General features: G+C 46.6%; 1 protein-coding gene and 1 long non-coding RNA gene across 2 annotated transcripts in view; one reads left to right on the forward strand and one right to left on the reverse strand.

Annotated features, from left to right (window-relative positions):
* The window catches only part of IARS (isoleucyl-tRNA synthetase), a 319,713-nt gene that overhangs the window by 204,001 nt on the left and 109,226 nt on the right, over window positions 1–6,486 (reverse strand). The gene's annotated exons all lie outside the window — the stretch shown is intronic.
* Window positions 1–6,486, forward strand: part of LOC109289164 — a 25,645-nt gene that overhangs the window by 17,353 nt on the left and 1,806 nt on the right. The gene's annotated exons all lie outside the window — the stretch shown is intronic.

The following is a 6,486-nucleotide window of genomic DNA, read 5'->3' on the forward strand; positions in this document are numbered from 1 at the left end:
CCATCAAATTGGCGGGGGGGGGGCGGGTAGTGTTATACAATTGGGGAAAACCAAAGTCACAATCTATTTCAGATGGGGAGGAAAGAATGATCCAGACAACTACAGTCCTGTTAGTCTGACCTCAACAGCGTGTACAATTTTGGAATACATGTTGAAAGAAAGAGTAATTAAAAGATGTGACTGTAAAGAAAAGACAAAACACAAAATGGATATACCAAAAACAAATTGTCACAACACTAACCTGGTATCTTCTTTCAATAGGATAGCTGAACAAAGGGAATGCAACACTTCCTAAGCCACTGGTTCTCATCCTTTTTAGCCTTAAAGCACCACTCCATAATTTTTCTGAATTTCACAGCACACCAATTGAAAAAAAAAAACAAAAAAAAAAACACTGAGCTACAAAGATATGGCGGAGTGCCTGGAGGCTAAAAAGGTTAAAAACCACTGATCTAGCTGGTGCCAGTTGACAACAGTGAGAAAAGGACCTAACTCTGCTATGCCCTTTCCACTGTCTGCCCCACTCTGTACCCAGTCTGTACCCAAGGGGCCAAAGACAGGTCCCACCGCTGACGCTGCTCTTGTGGGGTCTCGCATGATGGCAACTGCTCCACAGCCCTCTTGCTGGCCCTGGGAGCATGGGAAGAATTGAGGTACCAAGCCTGATTGCAAGGAGCAGCTCTGACACCATATCTGCCAGCCCACAGCACAGCATACTGCTGGGAGTGCAGGGGCAGGCAGCACAGAGGCTGAAGGGGCATCCACAGGCACCACTAAGTAACTGGAGCAGGCACAAGGCACTGGACTGGGGGAGGAGAGCTTTTACCCCTTCATGAAGGGAACCGGCAATGCATCACCCTTAACAGGATCTCAGCACCCCAGATTGCCTTTGCACTCCAGTTGAGAAATTTCTGTCCCAAACAGACATCAAATGATTTATTAAAGTACACCAAAGAAATGATCAGTTACGCTGGACAAGATAAGGTGGACTGGGAGTTGCCTCCAAATAATGCCGAAAGAGGGCTCGATGGAGGTTACTATGAAGAGTCCTGAAGAATCAGACCTGAGGGGCTTTTGACATACCCTGACTCTGGATATGGTCAGGTGTGCCTTTGAGATATGCTCCTGGGGTGTTCTCTCACCTTCACAGATCTCTTTCAGCCTCAAACCTTTCTCTGCTATCTGCTGCTTGACCACTGAGGACAAACTGAGATGCTCCAAAGCTCACCTCAACACCTAAGCTTTATTCACTTCACCTATGTCTTGCCAGCTCTCAGATGGAATTTTGCCAACAAGAAAATCACACCCTTGTTCAGTATTGCACTCAGAAATTTTAGATCCCTCTTCTAGCGAAAAGGCCTGCCTGTGTAGTCAAATGCTCTGAAATCACAGTTATCATTGACAATAAGCATGATATAAAAACAAAAGGATTTATTATAAAAATGAAAGCATACATAAGAAATCAGTAACAATAAGGAGAGATACAAATAGAGATATAAGAACGAACAAACAAACAAAACAAGAAAATAAGAGAATAATCTGATCTGACCCTGCATTTTAAACCCAAGAATGCAACTCTACTCAGTCCACTAGCTGAGGGCCTAAAGCAGAGGCAGGCAATTATTTGGGCCTGCAGGCCACATAAACAGTTTTGGGGAGTTGTCAGGGCCAGTCAGCACCCACCAGCCCCCATAACAGCCTAGAGCCTGTGCATCCTGTGGCCCTCCTCCACCACTGGCAGCACCACCAGCACTCAGTCCTGGCCCCACCCCACTCGACATCCACTCCAGACTCTCCACAACTGGGGCAGACCAGCTCCAAACCATCCAAGACCTAAGTGCAGAGTATCGACACCAGCCCATCCCGCACCTGCTTCAGACTGCCTGCCCAGGCTGAGCAGCGGCAGCAGCAGCAGCTTCTGCTGGGCACAGGAGAAAAGCATCCACCTCCTCCTCGCCACCAGCGGGCCCTTCTTGCTGCAGCTGCCCAGAGCCCACACCCAAGCTGCCTTGCGGCTCCTTCACTGCCACAGTCACCTGCCACCACCACCAGAGCTGCCTCCAGACCGCCCAGAGTGGTAACAGGGCCAATAGAGAGGAGCCACAGGGTAGCCCGGGCACAGGCGTGGGCTCCAGGTGGCTGCAAGAAGGGACCGGCAGCAGCAAGGAGGAAGCAGCCACTTTCCCCCCCACACACAGAGAAGAAGCTTCTGCCCAGCCACCACCACTGCTCAGTTTGGGCAGCTGGTCCAGAACAGGTGCAAAGCAAGCTGGGGTCAGGACTGTGCATGTGGGTCCCAGGTGGTCCAGAGCAGGTGCAGGGCAGGGCTAGGGCTGTGCATGCAGATACCCACCAGACTCCATGGGGCTGGTGCCAATGGTAGCAGCAGCCAGAAGAAGCCACCGCCACCTGGACTGCCTAGAAATGGAGTCCAGCTGCAGAGCCTCCCCAACCCCGCTGCACGCACACAGGCAGTGGGACATGCCACAGACTGGATGGCACATCAGCCAGGCAGGATCAAGGCACCTACTGTGGGCTGGACAATGTCCCTCTGTGGGCCAGATCCGGCCTGTCAGCTGTATTTTGCCCACTTCTGGCCTAAAGCATTTTCCCATGCCCATAAAAACAACACACAAGAATTTGGTCTCTCGGCAAGACTTAAGTATGGTTTCTTATCTAGTCATTTACATACATTATCCATTGGATCTTTGAGGACTCCATACTATATATAGAGCTTCCTGCCCTGCAAGGGTGTATGTGGTTACTGAACTAGAAGTCTTTCCTGATCTAATTATGACTTGGGGAGTATTTACATCCTTTCAGACAAACGTTAAAGACACCATCCCTCACTTATTTTCCCCACCATGATAAATGTCCTTCCTTCAATTGCCAGGTGATATTCATGCTAAGGTCTCTCCTTTTAAAATGTAAATTCATCAGTCTGGAAAGACCTGGCTCATACCCCTCAGACTAACTCCACAAGGGTCTGCCTAGTTATTTGACAGACCCATGTCAGATGCTATTTTTCAGTGATTACTTCTCTTTAGGGGTACAGCAATAGAATATTTTTTGGGCCAATACAATAGTCAATTTTTAAGGAGGCATATCAGCCAATACCGATCCGATTTCTGATACGCAGCCTGGCAGCTTGAAGAGCAGTGTCCAGCTGGTTAAAGTCTGTTGTGATGGAAGGAGAAGAGGAAGGGAAGGGAGGGGAAGGGGGGCAGATCAAGGCCCCTGTGGTGAAGGAGGGAGCGGGGCTCAGGCAGGCGGGGCGTGGGACACAGCCACAGCTCGTCCAGGAGGACAGGGAGGGGGGAGCGGCTCCCACCGTTACGCACACCCCAGGAGGGCATGGGGGGCATGTGCACATGGGGTGACAGTGGGCTGCCACTGCGGGATGGGGCTGAGGCAGCACCAGGCTCTTCCCAGCCAGAACTGAGCCAGGCAGCAGTGGCACTAGGAGGGGAGCTGTGGGGTGGGGGGTTTTGCCATCCCAACATTCGCTGTAGAGCCTGTGTGCAGCAGTGGCTGGAACCGTGCCCCGCTGTGAGCCACACCCCCAAAGAGTGTTGCAGACACATTTCAACAGTATACACGGCAATGTGATGCAATTAGGGACAATCTACAACAATTCACCGAATTTTGGACAATTTCTGCTTTCATCATCACAAACTGAAATTAAATTGCACAGGACAATGTTTCAGTCATTTACAGTTTTATTGGAACATTAAGAGATCAGTATGTCTTAACTAGAGGTTCATTTCTTGCTCTCGTATAACATTTCAGCATTACATTATTTGTGCCAAGAGTCTGGATCTGAAATTTAGGATCAGGAACTTCTAAAGGGACCAGTATAATTTTTTAGTGCCCAGTCTTTAACACCTTATAGCAGTGGTTCTTAACGTTTTTAGGCACCCCTTGGAAATGCCAACTCTTAAGATTTCACTTTTTGCCTACAGAAAAATAAATAGAGCAATTTTTCTATTGCAAAAAATCCAAAAAACAAAAAATTCCAAAACAAACACCCCCCCCACCAAAAAACCTCAGAAGCACAACTATGCATTTCTATTTGAAATCTCTGGGTTTACTCTTGTGAATCATGTTTGTAACACTAACAATACTAACATTGCACCCTGCAGCAACCCTGAAAGGATCTCAAGGCACCTCGGGGTACATGACACTGGCTGAGAATTGCTGCCTCACAGTAACAAGGTTTTAGTGGATAGTTATGAAAATGATTATTAAGTTAGACCCACTTCTCTTTTTGGCTTTTTCTTTTTCCTTTTGACTCTAGACCAATATGGCTACAACATGGATTCTTGACACATGGATGATATCAAGTTTTAGCCAATTTTTTAAATTTAATCTTCATAATTTTACAAGGAAGAAGCAAGTTTTACCATCTGAAACCTGAGACCATGCTCCTGCCTTTCTTGGAGGTAATATGCACCATCACAGAGCTCAGAGATACCTCAACCACATATGAAATTCCTGGCCAGAAGAGCATTCCATCTTTTTACTCTTCTGAGAAATATGAAACATCATAAGGAAATATGACTACATCCTGCAAGTCAAAAATCTTTGAGGTAAACAGAGTATTCCAACTTTTCTCTGAGCCTAACCTGCATAAAAATCGACTGTTCCAAACGAGATTTTACCACATCTTTAACTCTCCTATGAAATATGAACTTTCATTTTTCCCAGGGAGAACTTTTATGATTTTTTCACCCATGTCTGATGAAGGGCGTTTGTGCCTTAAAAGTTTGCAATTAAAGAATTTTTTTTGCAAAAATCTAGTTGGTCTAATAAAAGATATCACCTCTACCACGAGTTCCGATTCCTTTTACCCACTTAGGAGACCTCCTTTGGCATTTAAAAGCACCCCAAGATCTATTGTGTGCTGCTGTCACACACCCCCCACCCACCCAGCAGGTAAGTCTGTGGGGAGGGAGGGCAGGGGCAGATTGAGGAAGAGGAAGAAAAAATTATTTGGGGGCACACCTCCCCAATGTGTAAGACCTACCCAACCGGGGCCCCACTCAACTCACCTCTGCTCCTGCCTCTACAGCACTGTCCCTCACCATGGGGGCATTGATCAAGCCCCCGTCCCTTCCCTCCCCCATGGACTGACCTGCTGGGCTGGGGTGCACGTGTGCTTGCACGCAGGCACTCACCCCCCACCTCAGGCTTGGATCAACTTCAAGAGGCTCTGAGAGCTACCAATGGATTGAGTTCCTCTGGTTGCTGACCACAAAGATAGACTGTTCTCAGTGGTGGCAGATGACAGAACAAAAGCTACAGTCTCAAGTTGCAGCAAGGGACGTTTAAGTTAGATAGTAGGAAGAACTTTCTCACTAGGAGCGTTGTAAAACACTAGAACAGGTTACTCAGAGATGTGATGGAAGCTCCATCCTTGGAGGTTTTCAAGACCTGGGTAGACAAAGCTTTGACTGGGATGATCTAATTGGGGATGGTCCTGCTCTGAGTAGGGGGTTGGACTAGATGACCTCCTGCGGTCCCTTCCAACCCTAATTTTCTATGATTTCTATGACTTTTCTAGCATTAAAACTTCTAGAGCAAGCAACAGAAGAAAAAATATGATCTTAATTCCATTTATAGGGCTTTCATTTGTTTGTCAGTTTTTCTATTTTGCAAGGATTTTCTTAGATGGCTTAAATAAGCTTCTCCAACTTTTTCAGTTTGAAGGCAAATCTCTAGTTGTCAGCCGAGTTGCAGTTACAGTAGAAAGCAAATACTTAACAGGGTTAGATGCAAGTCCCCAGCCCTTGCACAATGCTGACCCCCAGATATGATGTGAAAACCAAGGATGGTTCAAGAAGCCTGGTTGAATAAAACCAAGTGCTCTAAAATGAATGGTTACAAGAAAATATTAAAAATCTTTACCTGAGAATACAGTAAGTAAAGCATAAAGCCACACAAGCAATATGTAACAGTATTATGGTTACAAAAATTACATTAGTGTCATTTATTAGCTAATACTGATACACAGTCGGGGTACTGTCATCTTCAGCCCAAAACCTTTCCGCACCACCCAACTACTTAACCACTGAGAACAAGTTGTTTTGCTGCTGGACCAATTTCTTAGTGGACTGACCTTCAGCTCCACCTGCACCAGTCCAGAACCCAGCAGCTCTAACAAAAGAGATTTCCTCACCTTAACACTGGCACCTTTATCCAGCCCGCATAAGACATTATATGTCCTCACCCTAGTAGGTGACCAGCCTGTTTTGTCAATTGCTCTGAAAACACACTTACCACAGAAAATCAGTAAGGTATAACAAATAGCAAGAAGATTTGTTACATAAATAAGACAGTTGATAAAATAGGAGTGCACTGATAGAGATTTTGGGGGCCGATACCGATAGCCGATATTTAAGGAGGCACATTGGCCAATCCGATTTCCGATATAGCTGCTCCAAGTGGTAAGTCCATTGTGGTGGAAGGGGAGGGGGGAGGGAAGGG

The sequence above is a fragment of the Gavialis gangeticus genome, unplaced genomic scaffold (assembly GCF_001723915.1).
Source record: "Gavialis gangeticus isolate Ggan-Ray unplaced genomic scaffold, GavGan_comp1, whole genome shotgun sequence".
Taxonomy (NCBI): Eukaryota; Metazoa; Chordata; order Crocodylia; family Gavialidae; genus Gavialis; species Gavialis gangeticus.